This window comes from Ovis aries, chromosome 5 (assembly GCF_016772045.2).
Source record: "Ovis aries strain OAR_USU_Benz2616 breed Rambouillet chromosome 5, ARS-UI_Ramb_v3.0, whole genome shotgun sequence".
In the NCBI taxonomy this organism is placed as follows: Eukaryota; Metazoa; Chordata; class Mammalia; order Artiodactyla; family Bovidae; genus Ovis; species Ovis aries.
Window position 1 is genome coordinate 104246836 of NC_056058.1, and position 21310 is coordinate 104268145.

The 21310-nt window shown below is 40.3% G+C and overlaps 1 protein-coding gene and 1 long non-coding RNA gene across 3 annotated transcripts in view; one reads left to right on the forward strand and one right to left on the reverse strand.

The window, feature by feature from the left end:
- The window catches only part of LOC132659849 (uncharacterized), an 87511-nt gene extending 67010 nt beyond the window's left edge, over positions 1-20501 (forward strand). Inside the window, exon 2 of the long non-coding RNA XR_009600754.1 lies at positions 1-20501. This exon is cut by the window's left edge and continues 58940 nt beyond it. This is a non-coding gene — a long non-coding RNA (uncharacterized LOC132659849).
- Positions 1-21310, reverse strand: part of EFNA5 (ephrin A5) — a 292897-nt gene that overhangs the window by 265068 nt on the left and 6519 nt on the right. The gene's annotated exons all lie outside the window — the stretch shown is intronic.

Here is a 21310-nt window from a genome sequence, read left to right on the forward strand (position 1 = left end):
TAAAACCCTGAAGGGAAGTAATCCCTGAATGCCACGAAACGGTCTCCAGCTGCTACCGTTTATGAAGGAGGCTTGACAAGACGTGGCGGGGAAGAAAGGGGAAGGGGTGAGCAGGAAGGACGGCGAGAGAGAAGAATTTAGACAAGGCAAAGTTATCCAAACAGAGCCCCCATCAAAAAGAGTCGTGTTTTATCAGCTTAAGCTTTCCTGCCTCTCTTCCCAAAGGTATTCCCCCCCCCCTCAACTCTCATTAACTCTTCTTTAGAACTGTCTACTTTCTTTAAAAAACAATAATAAAGGCAGCACATGGCTAGAGAAAGTCCCTAAATGTGTGAAAATTAGAAAGAAGAGCCAGATGAATTACCTGGAAACAGGGCTGAATATGCCTTCCCTAAAAAATCTGGAAGGAAAATGTTTTTTTCATGGAAAAGAATTAGAGTGGTTCTCAGTATCTGTCTCTGCCTTCTTCATTCTTTTGAAAAGGTCTTTTCATCTCATTAAGTTAAGCTGATTAATAAAAATTCAGCAGTTTGCCCATGGATCCTTTAGAAGTGGTGATACAAGCTGAAAGATGCAGGCGGAAGGTTTTTGTGCCGGAGACAATAAGGGGATGACTTCTTAAATCCGTCGTTGTCATCCTCCATTAGAGAGAAATAGTCACCTTGGCTCAGATTCATCAAACATTATATTGCTACTTGTTAGCTCCTAGTAACCTTCCCAAAAAGGTTAGTGCTTACTTATAAATGAAAGGAGACAAAAAGAAACATTTAGAAAGAAAGTATGTGAACACTTTGCTTCATTTCAAAAATTATTAATACAAATTAATGAAGAAAACACAACCTTTAGAGGAAGGTTCATTAAAGGGAAAAAGCAATGTTATCTAAACAAATTTCTTATGTAAACACAAACTTGTACTTTTTGCTGTAAAGCAAAATAAGCGGGTAAGTTCAGTTATTTATTCATGAGTAACTGCTAACTTTGATATCCAAGAATACCTTAATTACCTAGACAGTACCTAACACACAGTAGATGCTCAAAAGTTAAAAATGAACTTCCTCAACAATTTCTTTTTAAACTGTGATTTACTTTTAAAGATGGAAAAAAAGTCAGATTATATAACGTCATGACTTGCAAATGTTTTCAACTGTTCCAGTGTGAGTTAAATTCATCCAGAAAAAAAAAAAAAAAACTATAAAATGTCTATTAAGTGACAAGCTTCAAACAAGGGAACAAAAAAATAAGTAAATCTTGCTTTATAGAAGTTGAAGCATTTTCTCAGCCACTTTTAACTTACATAAACACCAAATTGTTCACCTGTACTTTATCCAGAGATGACTAAATTAAATTTATGCTACCATTCATGATATTTTAGTCCCCCTAAAAGACACACTATTCACATGTTAAACATCATTACTGAATTTATTTCTATCAAATCTCTGTGTGTATATCACCCTGTTTTTAGTGCCATCTTAAACAATCTGCCCACAATATATTGGATCAAGTTTTGCAGTTAGTCTGGTCCTGTCATTAAATTTATCCTAAAATAAATAAATAAATGTTTTTGTCTGACTCTTACTTCAAAAGGATTTGAGGACGGGAAAATGTTATTTTTACTTTGCTCATATCTTACGGACATTGCATAGACTTAGAGTCATCAAGTCTGTACAGAGAGCAAATATTTAAAGTGTTTGGCATTTTTAAGATGCAGTTTTTGATTTGAAGATTGTTATCTTAAAAAAAAAAGAGAGCGAGCCATAAAAGCACTGTTAAACGTCCATCCTAAGCCGTAAGCAAAGGAGCCATCTAGCTACTACTGTTTCCTGCAGGTAAATATGGAAGATTCAGTCATATAAAGACAGGCAAACTCACTTGCGCACACGTTCCCTGTGGCCCGAAGCCTGTCACCTGCTCTGCTCTGCTCTCATCAATCGATCTCTTCAAACACCTAAGAGGCTGAGGCCAAACAATGTGGCTGAGAAAAACAATGAGTAAGATCTGTTTACATTCCCACTGTGAAGAGTAGTCATGGGGTAGCTGCGACTGATAATTATCAAGTTCAATACCTGTTAACACGTGGCCCCTTCTCCACGGAATGAAAGATGAGCAGAATCTGAGCAGGTGCTATGCGCTAACGGCATTATCGTTCTCACATTTTAAACCTTCCACAAAGCACCTACTATGTGCCAGGCACTACACCAACCACAGTAAACACAAAGACTAAACCAGATGAGACCCTGACGCCAGGGCGATTACAGTGAATCTGGTGTAATTGTCTTCAGTGAGGTCAGCCAGTTACCACCAGGGGACACGGAAGGGAAAGGGGGGAGATGCTAGTTAAACGTGGGGGTGCTGTTCTTCCTGTCACAAATCGACTTGCGTTCCTGGGTCTCCCTATAAACGAAGAGACAGGAAGAGCTACATTTACCCCTGACGGGCGTGTCATTTCTGAAGGACGCAGCTGTGAAATCTACGAAAAGGTTAAAAACCCACTTCTGGAAAAAGAGCACTTCCACGGGAGTATGGAGGTGGGTCTGGGGACCCTGTTTCTACCAGCGGCGCTGTCGCTGAATGCAGTTCCTAAGATGGAACAGGCTTGATTCCACAGAAATGGGAAAGAATCTTACGGAAAATCTCTATCGTGTAGGATTTTTTATTGTGTAAAGTATACACATTCGAGATCAGTTCCCCATGTTCCTCCAGACATGGTGATTTTAGTAGGGACTCAGGAATTTTGAATATTATCACCAGTGCATGGTAGATTGCTAATGAGGTTTAAGTAAAATATCATATAAATGATACCTATGCCCTACAATACAAATTTGTGACTTTTTAAAAAAAACTAGCATCTATGTCATGATGTCACTTTGATAACAATATAAAACAAAAGGCAAATGACACAATCGAGGGAATAATTTGCAGATAAAATGAAGTTTACGTGTGGATTTAAATAAAATTATTTGTTGTGCATATTAACTAATATCAATGTATTTCTATCTTATGCAATTCTGGAAACTCATGAGCCACTCAAACCACTCAGTCTAAATATACAGCTGCTTTATCTATACTTTCTTCAGCCTCTCACAATTTCATTGTGGGTACAGGTGTCTATAAGAGATTAATAATTACTCAATATTTGTAAAAATCATAATTTAAAATCATAGTTTCATAATCAGCATTGTTATCATAATAAGCTATTATTTGAAAAAGGTCTTTTAAACAACATAACTATATTGTTAGCTAGAAATAAAAGTCAGCAAAATAAACTTACTTTAATTCTCATTCTGATAACCAACAATGAAAGGTTACAAAATTACAGGCTAAGGGGGAAAAAAGCAGAGTCTAAAAGTTAAACTTGGATTGTTAAACCTAGTCAGACTGCTTTTATTAGACAGCAAGGAAATGAACAATGTTAAGTTCAAGTCCACCAAATCACTAAACGCAGAAACACACTGGCAAACACACACCCGCTGTGGGTGATGGCTGGTGTTCACAAAACCAACCTCCTTGAAAGAACAAGGCCTGACCTTTATGAGGCCGCACCTTTGTGCTCCATGATTGTGACCGGTCCCCTGAAGACCCACCCTGCCCCAGGAAGTGGGGTGAAGCCTGTGGAACTGATGAGGAATGATCTGACTAACAAATGGGCCCTGAAGTTTTATCTGGCCCACCCAATAGATGAGACGATGTCTCCTCTGCAGGCAGGTCTAATACAAGGCAGGCATGAGACAGGTGTGTTAGGTCCTAATTACTCCTTATAGTTTATATACCTATCTATACATTTACCATCATCTTGATATAAATGTGTAACTCACTTAAAACTTTAGCTGATTTTCTGGCTGAATCATTCTCCCTTTTAGAGTGAACTGGAGTCCTGGAATTTATTTTAAAGCTCCAGGGTGTCTTGTCCACTTCAGTTTTCGCTGATTACTAGAGTAATGTTTGAGATATTCTTTTCATTTTATAAAGTCTTCCACGACATTATTTATATTTCAGTTATAATGCGAAGATAAGTATGCAAACTTAGATGTGATATAGCAAAAACAGCTCAGAGGACTACGGAGTCAGGAAAACCGCAGCGTCCCATTTATGTAACTTACGATGCAGACTCAAATAGACAATCATGTGCTCTGTTCCGATACGTACACATTCACCCGATTTTCTAGTCTCCCCTCTTCTACTTCACATCTCCTCCCAGAGAAAACCAGACAGCTTAGTAACTCAACTTGTGACTTAGATCTTACGGATGTGACCTGAAGAATATTTATTTTTTAGCTCCAGGCACTTCTTTTTCTTTTGAAACACTTCTTAAAAACTCTTCTTATTTTTTAGAACCGAACTAAATTCAGAATTTAATGTAGTAGATTTCTGCCAAAGCCTCCCTGTATCAAACCTCAGGATTGGATTCATTAACTTGGATGAAGGTAGCTTGGCTTGTTTTGGTATAAAACGTGTAACCCAAAGCTCTGAAATTGTATATTATTTTTCTTACCAATTAACTATAATTTCAGGATAGTTTTCCAAATAAATCCTTCAAATCATGTTTAGAAGTCACACAGAAAAAAATTTTTTTAAGTTTGAAAGTTTAAAAAAAAAATCTGTGTGTTTCCTTCTAAAGTTTAGACGTGTTGTAGACACATAGATATTAGGTCCTCTGCACTGACAAGCTAAAAGGGTGGGGGGAATACAGAATATGTTTTAACCAAGGAAGTTAAAGAGACGGAAAGATTCCTGAAGTTGACAATGACCTCCCAGAGGACAACAATCCTCTGGTTTCACAGATGAGGAAACTGGACTCGCCCAAGGTTAAGTGACTGGCCCAAGGTCAAAGTCAAGTAGGGTCAAAGCACTGACTTGTTGGGATCTTCAGACGCTCTAGCACAGGCGATGACCTTGTTCAGTCACCTGTGGTCAAGTTGAAAGCGAGTCCTGGGGCACTGGGTGATCTGCTTAAGGCCAAACGTGGGGTTGGGAGAAAATAAAAGTGGCAGCCACATCACCGGATTCCAGGCCTTACTTCTTTTCTCAAACATTTCATCTTTCAAACTGACAAAATCAGAAAGGAGAACTTCCACACAATTAACACATGGGTTCAGTTAGGTTACCAAAGCATTCGGCAATAGGCAGGCAAGAAAATGAAACGACGACAGCGCTGTGGGCAGAGCAGTCAGCTCATAGGTTAATACTCAGGTGCGTAACTCTCTAAATTAATAAGAATAACAACCAGGTTTCACAGAGGGGACACTCTGCAGCAGGTATTTTACATGCAATTACTTTCCTCTTAATCATCACAAATTATACATACTCTCTATTTCACACACAGGAAACTGAGAGGTAAAGAATCAGCATTTGAACCCAGATCACCCTGACGCCAAGGACAGTCAATGTTATCTCAATACATCTCTGTACCATTGTAAGGTTTTTGGTTTTTTTTTTTTTTTTTGGTACATAATGGACGTGAGTTTGAGTGAACTCCGGGAGATGGTGATGGACAGGGAGGCCTAGCATGCTGTGATTCATGGGGTCGCAAAGAGTCGGACACGACTGAGCGACTGAACTGAATGAAAATAGAGAAAGCCACACAAAAGTATTTATTAGTAGCTAGCATTTATGAATCATATACTCTGTGCCAGGCATTGTTCTAATGTAACATATCATTTAATCACCACAATAAGTCTTATCAGATAAATAGATTTATTATTCTCATTTACAGCTGAGGTAGGTGAAGCGGGGAAAGGTTAAGCAACTTGTCCAGGCCCATAGCACCTGCTAAGTTGAGAAGCTGAGAATTATACCCAGGAAGTGCCTGAGATTTTTAACCATCCCAGGCCAGTTCTTGTATGTAGTGTTTCTGCCCATCAACCACAGTCTCTGACGTCAAGAGTCTTATCATCCAGGGAACAGAACACAAACAAAGATGTAGATAGTATACACAAATTCAGGATTATCCACATATCAATATCATTTGTATACACTGAAGTAGAAGGGGTAAGAACTTCCACTGCAGAGCCACAAAGGTTCTGCCTGGGTGATGAATCACCCCATGTTTCCAGGCACATATTTCAGCTCACAGACCTGGGTTAGCCTGCAAAGCAGATGTCCACAATGGATAAGGTGCGAAAACTCTTTCTTCCTTCCCATGCTGTCTCTCCTGAGAGTAGCGGGGAACCTGAGCCACCCACATCCTATCAGGGGACTTTTGCCTTTGAAACCTATCAGGAATAATTTACTGGCTGTTAAGCTATCGGACAAAAAACTCCCATGATGAAAGGAAGCAAGGAAAGGGGAGAGATGGGAACGTGGAGTGGGGTTTGGGACACAGGGGAACATAGAGTCAATTCAAGCATTCATAGGCAGTTCTCCATACCGTTAAAAACACGTGCTTCTTGATCAGAACGTATTGAATGTGAAGGAGGCGGAAGCTGTATTTTTTTTTAATTTTAAGTGAATTCATAGTTATTATATAAACCAAAGCTGACCGAAAGTACAGGAATTTAGATGAAATATATGTGAACTTTTCCAACAATATGATTGTTAAACTCCAGCTTTTATTCTAGGAGTTCTACAAATGTTCCTATTCTTTTACAAATATTACTGTATTTGGCCAGGCCTCAGGAGTCAAGCTTACCCAAATGCACAGGAGAACAGCTAGCTGGCATGTGAATTCCCTACTAGTCCCAGTATTCTTCGTATACAACACACGTTTTGTGTGTGTGTATATATAAACACACACAGCCTCACAATTAGCTCCAAAGAACGAGTCCATGAAACACTTAACCTCCAGGGGTACTAATTATCTGCTGTGGGTAACCAGTTGCAGTTTGCAACCTTCCAGCCCATTAAACACTCAACAAGGGGGAACACAGGTGTGCAATTCTAACCCTCCTTTCACGTCAGCATACAGTCTCTATGTTCTTATCCCCTTCGCCTCCTGGAACCTTCTGTCTCAAGGTCACCTTTCGATACCTCACTGAGTTCTCTAAGATGGAGCGTCACCCCACAAAGCCCAGCTAATAAGCAGTTAAGGGCCACTTAACTGGCCAAGGTCAAAGTATATAAAGCTCGGTTTTCTCATCTGTAAAATGGGACCATTATAATGCCTTCTTCTTAAAAAGTGTTGTCCAGACTAAACACTTGATAATGACTGCGGAGTCCGTAAAGCACCATGCTTGGTATACAGTAAGTGCTTGATAAATTCGAGCTATGGGAGGAACCCCTCCATCTCCAGAGGGGCACGGAGCCCCGTCTGCGCCTGTAAAGGCAGAGGTGAGTCATCCCACACTCCTCTAAGTAGTCACCCAGGCGGTACTTGGGGTTTTGAAAAGGGACTCATACAGGCAGCCCAGGGAGCTCTGCACAGCCTCTCTGGAGCAGAAGAGGGGGTGCCCTACCTGCCAATCTCTCCTAAATGCAGCCTGTTTTGAATGATGTTTGAATGATGGCATCTGCTTTTTTTTTAACACATAAGTTTTCTGCTGATGATCTTTGCAAATAATGGTTTTTTTTAAGTTTGAAAACAACTGCTCAATCTAGAAATCAGAGAAGTAATTTATATGAGATAGAGCACCGTCCGGTGCCATCAGGAAATACTAACACTGCCCCGGTTTTTACCTTCCTACCACCTAACCACTTATGAACCAGACCTAATTCGAGGCCTTCAAAATTTTCCAGTGCCCGGTTTTATTTGCAAGTCAATTAAACAGCGGCTGAGAGACACAGTGGTGCAGAACTATGATGATACATACGCGCCTTCTGCTAACTCGCCCATTATAGAGAAGAGTCCATCATAACGACCCTCCCCTCAATATGGGAAGCTTCTCGGCGACACCCCGCAACGTGGCTAATCCACTGCAGCCCGAGCTTCCGATCTTGCACCGGATCTCACTGACTCAGAATGAACTACTTTCTGCATGGCCCCCAAATCCACCTCCAAAGCTACCGCCAGCAAATCTTCACTCCTCTTGCTGCGACTCCCTGGAATGGTCTTCTCCTGCTTGCCTCCATCTCTATGAAGATCACATCCAGGCCTACACTGCTGCATTCCTCTTCCAGGAAGCAGTTCCTGATACCCTGAACAGATGCGCTTTCTCCCTGTTCATAGCATTCCAGGCTTTGTTGTGACATCATTTGTTAGTTGCTCCTTATTAGCCTGAGTGAAGCAGAACATTCTGATCACTGCCTTGACAATTAATGAATTTCCTAATTGTGTTGGTATGTGGCTGCATGTGGTCTTTAGCCCTGGTGTGTTCGCATCAAATGTCACAGAAGGACAGGCATTTAAAATGTAGGGACGTTTACAGTATCACTCAAAGTGAAAGGCAGTCCAAACACGCTATTGGTTTCACTGTGTCTTTATTAAAAATCACTTAGCAGTCAGGACGCATGAGAATTCCATTTTAAGGATGTTTATTTTTCCAGTTAGTAAATGTACCAGGACGGTTTTTACTAAAACATAAGTCAGCCAGCTGTTTGTTTGGGTTCTTGAATTGAATGGTAAAAAAAAAAAAAAAAATACAGTCAGTTTTCACTCAAAGAACTCCACTTTTGAAACAAGGGAATCTGTTCCACATTTCAACGATTTAATTTTCTTTCCCAAACAAGTTGAAATGTTTCATATAATAAGGACATCGCCTCTTTAGAACTTCAGAACTGGCACTTCAGATGGCACATGGTTGTCTCTGGCCCATCCGATACCTGGGGGAAGCTGAAGCACTTAGGAGGCCCGAGAGAGTGTGAATCTGACATGACAGCTGAAGCTGCAAAGCCTGACAGAGTCATCCGGACAGGTATCCGCGAGGGAGGAGGATCAGCCTGGAACCCAGGGTTCCCCCCATCTCTCGCTCCTCTCCAGCAAAAGGCTCCCTTTCCGGTGCGAACCCCGCATCGCCTGACCGCCAGGACCCAGAGCTCCGCACCTTCCCACTGCTCTGCGGGTCTCCCCACGTCTGGCTGTTGGAGGCCGCCGGCCTCTCCCCACACGGGGGCCTGTCCGAGTCCAGCTCCAGCCCTGGTGGTCCCCGCGCGGCCCTTCTCTCCTCCTAACAGGCAGACCCGAGCCGGCTCCGGGTGCTGCCCAAGCGGGACCACAGGCGGCTCTGAGCGGTCCAGCCAGCCCCGGACCCGGTCAGCATGGACCGCAGTTTGCAGCCGCTGTTTTGAAGCTCCTTCCAAGCAGAAGCCAACACTGGGGAGCCCCCCGAGGTTTCTAGATTTTACTTTAACCAGCAGGAAGAGGGGTGTCGAGCTAGGTCAAGCAGATTACTGTCCAAACCACTTTCTCAGAGAAAGGAAGGGAGGCGGTTCAACCAAACAGGTCAGACTTTCGATCCGAATGAGCAGTTTCTACCAAGAAGAACCAACCAGATATCTTCGGACATGGATGACTGCTGTCTTCACACTCCAGCCTGGCCCGTGGTGCAAATCCACTTAGTGTGACCCCTTGCAAGTCTTGCCAGCAGGGCCCTGATGGGATCAGGCACCCTGAGCTTGCCAAAGGTTGCCTTCTCTGCCTGCAAGGGCCCTAGGGGAGGTTCCTCCAAACTCCTTGGCTGACTCCCAAACTGGATGCCAGGTATACCACCTATTCAAGTGTGTCCTAAAAGGAAACTCAGATCGCGGAACACCCAGAGTTCAGAGTTGGCTATGGTGAAGACTACCACGCGTGTCTGCTGGCTTGGCAGCATTCAGAAGGCAAATCTTTGGCTTTGAAGAGAGGAACTGGGGAAAGAAAAGTCACAAACACTCTCTTCCCGCCAGTGACAGTCCCATACTAAGGGATGGCAGGTGGGATGGGGAGGGTGGTGGTTCTAATGCTATACTGGGATCACCGGAGTCTTTCCATACGTTTACGTGGCCTTCTGTTAGAGTAAATATAGAGATTCTTTATTAGAAAATAAAATGAACTAACTATAAACATTTTTATTTTTTCCCAGTTGGTGTATTTTTTTTTTTCAAGGAGTCAACTGTCAGAAAACTAACCTGAAGTCACAGTTGGGAAGTTTTTACTAAAATGATTACAGCCATAAAAAATTACCTGAGATTCCAGTTAGATATCTGAGGCAAGAAATTCATAGTTGTTGGCTGTAACCAATTATGATGCTCATTATTGCATTCAAATCAATAAGTAGACTTCACTGTTTGTGCTTAAAGACCCAACTATACATGCCATTCGCATTTTATAATATTTCTATAAGGACAGTCAGATGATCTGAAAAGTTCAACAGGAGAGAAAATGAAGACAATTTGCAACTGTCCAAATGCTAAAACTCAAGTCTATGGCAACCTAGTAATAAAAGGCAGTTCCCCATTGTCTATATTTTAGACATGTAAAATACACTGACATAATTTGGCATATCACAGAGAGAATGAAGAGAATTCAAAATAGTCCTCCTCAAAATATATGAGGTAAAAGGTTAGGAATATCAGGATAGGCTTGTTCCATCATGTTTATTTAAATTCATCAAATGCACTGAAATATGTTCAGCTCTAATCTTTACTACATTACTTACCATATTAATAAAAGCTAAATAATTTAAATGCAACTCAATCCAATCATTTCAACATCTTAAGGAATTACGGGATTGCTATACACTCAATTTGATCAATCAACATGCTCTCACGGAAAGAAAATACTGAGTCAGCCTAGCTGAAATGAAGCTTCTAGCTGATATGTTTAAACTGATACATGGGTTGTAAGGAATTATTTTTCTTAATAATACAGAGTGTCAATAAGTAAGTCCTCAAAATTTAAACTTCCTGACTACTCTATCACCAAGAAAGGACGCCTATAACATGGGAGAGATTGGAACCATTAATCATTCATCAGACACTGAGTCCAGGTAACCGAAAATTACAAATTTTAAAACTTGAAATAAACTCATAGCAAGCTCATTCTCTTGACAAATCTTAACTTCCAATTTAGCAGGACCAAAGAAACCCACTTCTGTATGGCACCACAGAAACGCAACAAATCCGACTGATACGCTGGTGAGCACAGCAATTCCAAACACTGAAACACTGAACTCTGAAGGGAAGCCAGTTATGCGGACTCATCAGGGCTCTCTCAAATAATTTTGCTATTGCTAATATTCACGTCAATTTTATTGCTACTAGCCAAATGCTGCCCTTGGTTGTCATGAAATCTCTGGGTTATAGCACGTAAGGATCACTGACAATTTCCCTTATGAATTACATTGTGGGGAGGAGCTTAAGTGAGGTTTATATCATCAGGAGAAAACTGTCATAAAATAATCATGTATGATTGCTATCCTAAAACAAGCAACAGGAACACTGGCTATTGTCCTGACTAACTATAAACATATGAAGTGTAAGCTGCTTTGAGTCACCACCGGACAATTCTAGAGGAAAGTGGCCCTTTGACAGTAATGTGTTAAAGAAACTCAGGTTTCAGAACAATATGTGTGCCTTGACAAATTCTGTTTCCTTTCCTAGCTAGACGTTGTTATGATCTATTTATGCTCCTAACATCAATGCGTGTATAATTAGCATGCACTAAGTTTAAAAGCAGTCGATAACAGGAGATTTTTAAGCACAGAGGCGTCAAGAGGCTCAACCCTGTTCTTCTGGCAGTAGCAGGCAGAAGAATCCAAGGATCCCAGAGACAGCCACGCTGCCCGTGAGGAACAGCCCCAGACAGGAATTGATTTGTTTCAACAAGCTCCTCATTGGAAATACAAGCATTCTCCAAAAGGGTGTCGGTATTCATTAAATTCTCCTTTGAGATGGAGATACCTCATTATACCTGTGAAGTCCAAAGCAGAATATTAGGGTTTCAGAAGTCAAAGAGGAAGCAATGAAGCAGAGATTAGCTGGGAGCACCAACTTTACAAGGGAGATCCAACATTCCTTTCTGGAAGAAGGCCCCAGCCAACTGGCCTCTCCAGTGTCTACTCTTCACACTTGTATTACTCTCGAAGAAATTACAAGATAAGCCTAAAATGCGAATTCCTTTAAGAGGAAATCTGATGTAAACGCATAACTGGTATCTAGCAGGGGTGATGGGTGTTACAAAATAAGACAACTTGATTTTTTAAAAGGTCAAATCGTCCATGATGATTTGACAAATTATTTGTAACAATATATTTCTATGCAACTTAAAAGGACATATGGAGTTACAAAGTTGCATCAGTGCAACCGGAGGTTACCCCTCAGTCTCTACTCGAACTTTTATAACCCTTTTTAAAGTCCTACTGTATTTTCCTTCAAATTTTCACAGATCTGAGGGAGACAATATTCTCACGCCCATTTATATGTCAGGGAGAGGAAACAGGTTCAAAGTCATCACTATGAAAGGAATGGCGTATTTAGACTCAGGGCTGAAATTTAACTAGATCTGAAATATAACTAAAATGTTAACAAAGACCATAACATCTTCCTCTCTGAGTCTTGCCTAGTCAACATGGAAACCCACTTGAAGTTTTATGCGAAACAGTTGCTATTATAAAACTCAAAACAAAAAGGTACATGAATTCAGTGCTTTTACTTTATACCACCAAGGCAGTCTGTAAATGTACAAACATCAATGTGTCAAAGAACTTGGTTATAACCTATTAATCTGAGAAGTCACTGTTAATAGTCTTGAGTTAAATAAAAACTGTTTGGTGAATGGGGACAAATCACCGTTAACTAAAAGTTCTTCAGTGTATTTATTTTCCCTTTTTTTAAAATATGGAGGGGCAAAGCCATAATGAGCACTACCGGGCAGCTGCTGCTTTATCTAAACACGGCAATGCCCACAGATCTGAGGTGTGTCAACTCCATTTTGAACAAAGCCATTCCTTTAGAGATATGCAAGTGACTTCATTAATCAATGAAGAGAGCCTATTTCTACGTTTAATAATCTTCTAAGCATACGTCTCTTTTAGGACACCCTTAAGTTCACACAAAGTCACGGAAGATGCTCAAATTTCTTTATCTATGAGAATCAAAAGACTGGGAACACTTAAGTGGATGTCACCTCAAAGTCACTGTCTCAGATGCTTATTTACACCCTAATGAGCATTAACATTAATCTACAAAAAGTCAAGCAAAAGAGACACATCTTGATTTACTATTCTTAATAATACTCATAGTTCTTACAAAAGTTACACAATAATTAAGTCCATTTTTGCCAAGGATTTGAAAATGAAAAGATTTCCTTCTGCTTGATAATTAACTATAAAAAGGCATCAGCAAAATTTTTATTAAAAAATGAAAGTATGCTTGAATTAAGAGTGCTCACTATCCCTTCTTTTGGCTTACTTTCATACAAATATAGCTGATCTAAAGACAAACAGTTTCACCTTTCTTTTAATAATTGTTGCATAGAGCTGTATCAGTTAAGGAAGTCTATTTATGCTTTCAAAGACTTTCAAGTTCACTTAGGAGAGTGGGAATATTGTATTTATACACCCAGGGAGGGAGTGACAATAAATAAGCAGGCAGGGTAATGTGAATTTAATTAGTTTCACCCTTTATTTGTGAAAACAAGCATCACACAATTGTTTTGCAAAAGCAAATGATATACAGGCTATGAAAAAAATACAAGCGTATTTATATCACTGAGACTCTATAGAAACAAAGATTTCCCACTAAAGACACTAAAATTATGGCATTTTAGAGCAGATAGGTATTTTCCCCAAATCTCCATAAAAGTGTAGGCTCCTAACGTCACCCACAAGAAACCCTGTCAGAGGAAGCAGGAAAGTTGTTAGTCATCTTCTGGGCTGAATGTAAAATGAACATTTGGGGTTCATTTAACCATATGAATTTCACTTAGAAAGTCTTAATAATCTGTTTCTGAGATGTAATTCTGGCATTGCCACAGAAAATATCTCTGGGGAGGGTTTGCAAATATATTGAGACATTCATGATAGGATCCTCCTTAAACTTTTGGACCAAGACAATTTTTTCACTCCAGAAGATTTGTCTATAGAGAGCAAGACTTCCATCCAAATCCCTGGCCTGTTACTTTTGTTAGCGGTGCATTTTAACGATGTATAAACCTCAATGTAAAAATCTATTTTGTCTGTCTGAGACCTGGAGGATAAAGTCACAAGAAATACAGACGGCCACCAGGTCTTAAGACAGATAACTTGCACTCCTGCAAATACTGAGCCACTTGAGAAAATGTAGAACCACTCAGACAGTTCAGGGCAACCAGGAGCCCTTGATGAGCAGCCAGAAGTGATCTCTCTCCCTGCTGATTTATCCAGAAGCTGGCTGCTCAAACTGTGGTTCCTGGGTCAGCAGAATCAGTATCAGAGAGTTCACTACAGATGCAGACAGGCCCCATCCCAGATCTACTGAATTAAATTCTGTATTTCAAGAACATTCTCAGAGCACTTCTGTGCACATTGGAGTGTGAAACGCAGTGATCTAAAAACTGGAAACTGACCACTTCAGGATGGCATGGGGTGCTGTTTCTGTATTACTTACCACACTATCTCCAGCACCAAGAGCTATACCCGACCCACGGTGGACACGCAATAAATGTTTGCCGAATAAACCCAGAGGTGAAGATCACATATGTGATGAGAACAGTGTCTTCCTCTCTGCCCTGTGATCACGTGTATACAGTTCTTAAATGTACACAAAATTGCAAGTTCCTTAGGGGCACAGATGTTGCTTTATCCACCTCTGAATCCACTGTGTGCCTCCCACTGTCTGCAGGTATCACTCAATGTTTCACCAATTGTAACTTTTAGATATCCAATACAGAAATATACTACCGTTAGATAGTGATCTTTATAATATTCCTTCAATGTGAAAACTTTGGAAAACTCAGTTTAAATCAACATATAATTCCTGCACTTACCCATTTGGCTCTGGTTTTAAATACAGTAAGGAGAACTCACCCAAGAAATCAAAGTGGTAATGGAAAATATTATTTAGGGCCAAGTCCTGTTTCTATGTGGTACCACAGAACAGGAATGGCATGGATGATTGAAATTCAAAACTGATTCCAAACCTCAACTTATTCAATAGCCACAAAGTCTCTTCTTACCAAATCTCACACCAGAGCTCCTCTACATCTCAGAAATATATATATATATTTTTAATTTTCTTTCCCAAATCCACCCACTGAAGAGTGAAATGGCCAAAGCCATCCAACGAGAAATACAGGAACAGAGATATACATAATAAACAAAGCAATCGGTCCTCAAACAACCAGATACCAACACCGAACTCTAGAGCTAAGAAATAACAATGCGAGAAAGAGTTACATAGTAAAGGATGAGCACAGATCTATGGGTGACAGGACCATTCCAAAATGATACTCAAAATAAGGACATATTCAGAGCAATAAGTACTGCTGACTCTCCCAGGTCAGATTTTAAAGAACAAATACTAAAGCGGGAGCCCTCTTCCCAATAAAGAATTGCTTTGTTTCTATTTAATTAACTGAATTAGACTGTCCTGATGCTTTTTTTTTTTTTTTTTGCTTCAGGGTTCTCAGAGTTTTAGGTTAAGCCATCAGGTATGTTTGACCCCATGTGTGTATACTCACATGGAATATCCCGTATACATACACACCCACACTCTAGCACGCTGTGGGTTTCCCCAGAGTATAGTTGACGGGGGCGACAGCAGAGTGTGTAATTAGTTTCATTGTTCCCCTGACAGCTATAGTTCCACACAAGACCCTTCTCTTTCTAGGTTGTAAATGCTATGGAAAAAATACACTAGTAACAGGCATTTAATTATAGGTCCAGCAACCACAGTGGGAAGGCTGACAGAGGAGACTAGAAACTCTGAGACAGCAAACACACATATTTCCAAGGGAGGGGAGAATTTTGTTCTTCAATTACAGTAATGCTTAAAATATGGATGACAGGCATATGATTAAAAAAAGAAATTTTTAATTTCCCCCCTCCAAGTCTCTATCGAGGATAAAGTATGTGTACAATGCTACATCAACACTAAAACCACGAATACTATTAAATCCATATTAAAATATTTATAAGAATAAAGACATTGCTTATTAATAAGCAAAATGCATAAAGAATAGCTTCCTGTCTTGATACTATTAGTGAAGTACAATGACTCAGTTTCAATTTTGGTTTTCACATGGACGTAAAAAAAATGAACACTTGTGATATCAACTCTCTGGGTGCTGTGTCCCCTGAGGCTTACTTCAGTTTGCTTTACAGAGAGTTTAAAACCAGGCGTCCCTTTCGTTGTTGGCATGGCAGACACCAGCTCCGTCACTGAGGTCCTTTCTCGCCTGATTAATTAGTAATTGGGAGACACATTTTGGCAGCTTTCACTTCCCTATTATTTTCTCTGGTTTGACACAAAACCCTGTCAGGAGCCCCACTATCTGAACTGTACCCCATTTAGTGCCGGGTCACTAGATTTTAATAAACAGAGCCCCTGCCAGAAAACTACCAAAATAGGCATAAAAGTTTCCTGAAGCAGTAACAGTAAACAAATATATGAAGAAAATTCTGAATGCCACAGTATCTGAAATGTTAATGGTCTGTCTGAACCCAGGGGTTATGGGCAAGATTGCAGAGCAGAAGCTACAAGAAAAGGCCTGCAACAAAACCACTGCTTTCACCTGTCTTAGGAAAAAAAAAAAAAAGAAAAACATATTAGCTAAATAAAGCAGATAAACACTTGGTGCGGCAGAACCATACATCTGAGCCTCCTCCGTTATCCCAACCCGATGAATAAACTTATTGGGAGGAAAAGACTGATGGGGCCCACGGGGACACAGGTCCCTTCCGGAAGTCACAGAAGCACTGTCTAAGCCCAACAAAGAAATGTGGCTCATCAAAGGGAAGGTGAGGAAGTTAAAACTGAAGCTAGCAGGCTGAGATTTGGGAGAGCTGCAAATAGCTACAGAATCCCCTTCAGGTTCTCCATCACAAGTGTCAGTCACTTCAAAAGGGGGCTGCTGTGGCGGTGGCATGCTCACTGGGGACACTTGTGAGCCAGGGCAGCGGTCGTGCTGTGTGGGTCAGAGGTCACCGAGTCCACATGCCGACATCTGTCTGTATTTTCTGGCCCCGAAACAACAGCAGGGCAACCAGGCTCATTTGCCCCCACTTTGTTTAACCTAATTGTTGAACACAAAAGATGACTTCCCCATATCTAGACTTATTTTTCCTTTCCTCCCTAATCCCCATTTGACTCCATAAAATGAAATACTATTAAAGAAAACCTCACCGAAAGGTCAAGTCCCCTATCTATTATTAAAGTTGGGGGAATGTGACGAAGCCATATTTTCCACTGGCACCTGTGAACCACAGAACTTCATATCATGTCCACCACCATCAACACCTAGACCACGATCAGTACTACAATTATCCCACCAAAATAAGCCACGACTGCCTCAAAACCGCAAAGCGGCATTTTGAATAGAAGATACTTCCATTTACTTTTATAACGTGCTTTCAGAGTTCAGAGGCAAGAGCTAATTGTTAATTACAGTTTCTACATACATAAATAAGTCACTAATCAAACCAGAATGGACATTCTGACACCTTAGAGGCAGCAAGGAAAAACAAAAGCAATTTGGTAGTTCATTTCAACAAAAAGGTCACTTTGAACAACTTGGTTATTTCAGCCTTCTCCATCAGCCAAAGAACAAGAGACGATGAATAGTGGAGGAGAGGGTTTTGGTAACAAAAGCTGTTAACTCACACCTGGACTTTAATGAGAAGTCCATGAGATGTCTGTCTTACCCCAAAACATGTACTTTATATATCGCCTCACACTGCCCCTGCAACACCAAAAATCCTACTTCTAATGAACTAAAACCATCTGTGACATCAGCAGTATTCAATCTGTGCCCAGTTTAATCAGGTTAACTGAGGCAGGCTACTTTGAAATTATTCTTAAGAATTTCTGTTTTTACTGCAGTGCATGGGAATAACGTTCCCAGACATCACCAAACAGAAGCAGTAGCAAGAAGCATGGTATAAATTTTTGGTAAAGTTTACTAGGCCACATGTTCCTCCAAATGCATCCAGAAATTTAAAACATGGTGGAAAATACCACAGTCTCAGGGCACTCACATTATTTTTAATAACAAATATGAATTTACTTCCAAAATAATTGTCTGTAAGAACCCACAGGAACGGTTTAGTAATGAGACTGAACGCCTGTGTTGCAGGGAGCGGAAAGGCTCTGGTTTCGTATAATGCTTCTTAAACCACCCCAAGTGCTTCTTTTTGGAGGTACCTATGTTTTTATCAGTACCACGTACTAGAAAAAGATTCTGAGGACTGCTGAGCAATTTGGGGGAAAAAAATATATATCAACCAACAAATTTAAGAGACTACTTAATACAGTGGGAAAAAGGCCATCAGGATTGGGGGGGGGTAGTGATAATAGGAGATATTAATATATGACTGAGAAATAATAAGTTTCAAGAGAAAAATACATATGTAAATATGGTACAGCCCAATACTTAACATGAAAATATAATATGCCTGGGTTTAAAACATATCATTACTAAGTTAAAATATCCATTTTTGACAACTAAATTCGAGAAGACAGCATTTTTAGTGAGCTCACAGATAAGACGGAGCTCTCAATGGAGACCCCTGCTCAAGATGACTATAAAGTGGTTTAGCCCTTTCCTATCGTCCATATTCATTTCCGGACCATTTTCATGAAAGAAATAAAATCGGTCTTAAAACAAGATGGCTGCTTCTGGGGGAAAGAAAAGAAACGCTGATTTAACTGAAAGCCAAAAACCTCGCTTTTTCTAAATCGAGAAACAAGAACTTCCGTGTATGTTTCTTCTCATCTCCAAGCATATATTCACACACTTCCACATGGAAACTTACGGATCAGGCTGGGCAGTGACTGACGAGTATTAACAGCAAAGCCTTTTTTTTAAGAGGTCTGCTCTTAGTGCGATAATAGCCTGATGGGCCAACGCATATACACAGAGCTACAACAAAACCCAAATTCCCACCCGGCCTTCACACCAGAACCGCCATCACCAGCTCCAGAATCAGGTCACTTGACAAGTAGTAACAGGAGTAATATCGGTCTCTTTTATCTTGTACAGAACTCCATCAGAAAATGCTCGGTGATACCCTGTCACAAACAAATCAGCTGAATTTGGCTTTTTCAAGTGAATACCCTAGGAACTAAGCTGTGAGATAACCTCTCTGGGAACCGCACTTTGATGACCTTCCCTGAAGCAAATGGCAGATTAATTCTATGACATATATGTAAAAGCTGAAAACATTTCCCCTCCATTTTGAAATAATTTTAAGTGGATTTTTTTTTAATCACTCAAAACTATTTTTATTTCTCACTTGAGGGGAAAATAAGGCCTGACAGTAACATTTTCTTCAACCTGTCAACTGTCAATTGCATGAAGGATGTTTCTCGAGATGACAAAGGTTTATTTTTTCTTATTGAAAACGATAGAATTCTACCTGAATGAAAGCTGAGCTAACCTTCACTGTGGCACACTATGGTCGCTGAGCAACTGGTTAACTCAGGGAGAAGTTTTCACTGTTTTAAAATAATGGTTTTATTGAAATCTGTGACTCCCTGTTTGAATACTATATTCAAAAACCTCAAAGTCAAGTTTCCATCTGCATGGATTTCAGATTAGAAAATAGTATAGAGATTTCAGTAGTTCACAATGAATGCCTCAGGAGTATAGATTATCAAGAATAGTAAAATATAAGGACCTTTTTTTATCTATGCTAAAAAACAAGGCATAATAGTTGTAATACAGAAGACGCCACAGCATCACTTCCTAATTCTCAACTGAGGGTTTCTATGTCATCATGCTGCCTGGTTTCCCACTGACAACTTTGCAGACATGAATGCAGGCAAATTCCAGGGGAAACCGAGCTCCTGGTAGTGAGTAATATTCCATTCAGAAGCACTGGAAGTTCAAATTAATCACAGGAAACTTTCCTACCAAACAGCTCGGGGTATAGGCTGAGAAGCAGAAGAAAATATAAATTTAATAGTATAAATCAGGCCCTTAAAAGAGACAGCAATTTATTGATGTTTCGCTGTCTAAGGCCACCATCATAAGACAAATGACTAAAGTGAATATTAATATCTCATTTCTCATACTCCTCTTTGAGGTTTTACACCTGAATATGAAGGTGTTTTCCGTCACAAACGATCAGAAGGCAATTTTTTCTCGTTTTGGAAGACTCAGCCCTGACTGAGCACCCTGGTGGGAGGCCGGGCCTTCCTCACTGTACTTATGACACACACATTTCCTTTCCAACATTCTAATCAGAGCTGCCATTTTAACAGTTTGCATACTCTTTCTGAAAAGAAAATGGATTATATGGCCTCAGTGAACATAAGAGGGATTCATTATCTAAAATATCATAGCTTTTTAAGTTCTCATTACTGCCTGAAGTTATTCAGAACCAACACCCACAAAGAACATGAAGAGGGCTAAGGCGCATCTTTAAAAACAAATATTAATCAAATTATTTATAATGGACAAAAAAAAAAAACATTAAACAGTGAACCAAATGCTCACAGGAAATTCTCTTCTAAACATCTTCCCTATGTTTTGTTCATTTTCCATTTTAATGTTTTCTCTTTCTCAAAGGTACACTCTTTGGGCATATACTTCTAAGCTTGCAAAGGCCAGGACTCCTGAAGGACTAATTGTATTCATTCATTTTCTTGGCCCAGCATGAAGCTGGTAGCTTGCTTGGTTCATAGCAACAGGGGAGAAAAAGGAGACGCTCCTCTTTACCTGTCCCATCCTACAGGAAATCAGGCCAGTGGACAGAAGGCATCTCACAAGATTAAATGGCAAGAAATTCACAAGGTTAATTTGCCCCCAGATCACTAAATATCCCCTCCAAATGTGATCCCCAGCCTTCAAATGAGGAGGCCTCTACAGCTCTTGATTATCAGCCAGAACACACTAGGCAACGAGATGCTCCTCTGGTGAGCCAATGGCTTAGCTAACACCGCTGAAATCAACTAACAGGGAGTAACGACTTACTGAAGGCTCTCTCTGATTCTTTTCATCAGGAAGAATTTATCGACCTCGGTCTCACACTGGAAATGCCAAACTAGACTGTACATCAAGTGCACCTCAAACAGCACTGATGTTCCAGTCTCTTAAGGAAAAGACAGTTGACTGTTTCTGATGGCTTACTACGAATACAGAGCGCAGTGCATAGAATCAGTGGAACCTAACATCCCAATGGCTTGTTTTGCTTTCAAAATCCTCTGGAACACTGGCCCAAAATGAGCAGCACGCTTTCCTTTGACAAAATTCTAGATAAAGAAAGGGTAAGAGGCGGGGGAAGTCACTTCACATTTCCTACAAATGGATAAGGGTATAAATTTC